Here is a 2,448-nt window from a genome sequence, read left to right on the forward strand (position 1 = left end):
CAATAGTCTTCCAGTAAAAGATGTTAGGTTTATTTGATACCTATAGAGAAAAACACATTAAAAACTACCTCACAAAGACAGCAGCTCCAGACAGTTTTGTCCTAAATGTGAATGGTAAACTATAAAACTGCTTAGTGATAACATGATAGATTATCTTCATGATCTTGGGGCAAAGATTTGTTGAAGGAAATGAAAGCCCACTAAGCAGACATGATGGTTTTTATAACTTCGGCTTCCTTACAATTAAGAACTTTTGTTTTCAAATAATTTTCATATATCAAACAATAGACTTGTATTCAAAATGTATGAAGAATTCCTTCAGATCCATAAGAAAAGAGGGAAAACCCTCTCAAAGAAATGGAAAATAATTGGCCAGGCATGGTGGCTCACGCCTGTAATCCCAGCACTTTGGGAGGCTGAGGCAGGTGCATGGCCTGAGGTCAGGAGTTCGAGACCAGCCTGGCCAACATGAGGAAACCCGTCTCTAGTAAAAATACAAAAACTAGCTGGGCATGGTGGTGCATGCCTGTAATCCCAGCTACTCGGGAGGCTAAGGCAGGAGAATCCCTTGAACCCAGGAGGCAGAGGTTGCAGTGAGCTGAGATTGTGCCACAGCACTCCAGCCTGGGCGATAGAGTGAGACTCTGTCTCAAAAAAAAAAAAAAAAAGAAAAAAAGGAGAAAAATGGAAAATAGTCTTGAATAGGCAGTTGACTAAAGATGATGAGAAAATACTCAAGAATCCTATGAGAAAACGCCCAATAATCCTATGAGAAAACACTCAATAACCCTATGAGAAAATTCTTGCATCATTTGTCATCAATAATTTTCAAATGAAAACCAAAATGAGATACCCATTCATACCTAATGGAATAGACTAAAAATAAATACAAAATAAATTGACACTAAATAAAAGCATCTAACTCTCAAATATTCTGAAGTACAAATTTGGGCAAAAAAAAAAAAATCACACTATTCACTCAACTGAATAAAAGCATATTCTGTGACTCGACAGTTTCACTTACTGGAATCTACCCAACAGACATGTGGCCATAAGTCATCAAAAGCCATGTACATGAATGTTTGTATCATCAAAAGCCATGTACATGAATGTTTGTATTGGCTTCCTTATTTACAACGAAGATCTGGAATTGATTAAAATGTGTATCAACACTAAAATGGAAAAATACTTTTAATATATTCATAAAATGGAATCCCATACATCAATGAAGAAGAAAACTGATACTACTGCTATTTCATCATAATACTGAGCATGTGCTTTATCTAAAGTATGTGAAGTTTAAACCGGCAAAACTATTCTATTATATATATATATACTATTCTATATAATATGAGGGCTCAGAATATTATTTACTTTTGTGTGTAAGTTAATAACTGATATCCATAAGAGAAGCTTCTGGGGTATTGATTATGTCCTATATGGTTACATGGCTTTATTTACCTTGTAAAATTTCACGAAACTCTAGATTTTTTTTTTTTTTTTTTTTGAGACGGAGTCTCACTCTGTCGCCCAGGCTGGAGTGCAGTGGCACAATCTCGGCTCACTGCAAGCTCTGCCTCCCGGGTTCACGCCATTCTCCTGCCTCAGCCTCTCCGGGTAGCTGGGACTACAGGCGCCCGCCACCACGCCCGGCTAATTTTTTGTAGTTTTAGTAGAGACGGGGTTTCACCGTGGTCTCGATCTCCTGACCTTGTGATCCGCCCGCCTCGGCCTCCCAAAGTGCTAGGATTACAAGCGTGAGCCACCGCGCCCAGCCGAAACTCTAGATTTATGATATATGCAATTTATCGTATGCATGTTATGCATCAATTTAAACAATTGAAAAATCTTCCCAGCTTGCACATATTAGCCATAATTTTGGTAGGAATACCTACGAGGGCCAGTGATGTAACATGGACCATCTAAATTAGAAATGAGGCAACCTATATGTAGCTCCAACTAAGTGCTGTCATTCAGAATTGCAAATCTAGTGTTGTCATATTAAGAAAGCTAGACATTTTAGATTTTTTGTGAAATTTTCTCATTTTAAGTGTTTCTATTTTATCCCCACTCCCAAACAGTATGTCAACATAAAAAACACAAAACGTGTTTCATCTAGGAGCAAACGTTTTGTGCTCTTTGAAATCTTGGTATGATTATTATAATCTTGATAACAGATTTATTTCCTCTGCAATTTTCTTAAACAGAGAAATGTAGACCTGTCCTTCGGTTATTGTTAGGGCAACCTCAGTGCTGGGTTAGAATTGTTTTCTATTGTGGTATCTTTCTTTTCTGCTACCTCAGCTTTCACAAGTCATTTTTATTCTTTTTTTCCAGCTCAGCTGACCATCGTGATTGTTATTCTGTACTGAATCATCAATATAGAATGGTTGCAATTCAATTAGCTGTCAGGGTATATAACCTCAAATCTACTCCCGGTCAATATTT

The sequence above is a fragment of the Hylobates moloch genome, unplaced genomic scaffold, assembly GCF_009828535.3.
Source record: "Hylobates moloch isolate HMO894 unplaced genomic scaffold, HMol_V3 SCAFFOLD_18, whole genome shotgun sequence".
Classification (NCBI taxonomy): Eukaryota; Metazoa; Chordata; class Mammalia; order Primates; family Hylobatidae; genus Hylobates; species Hylobates moloch.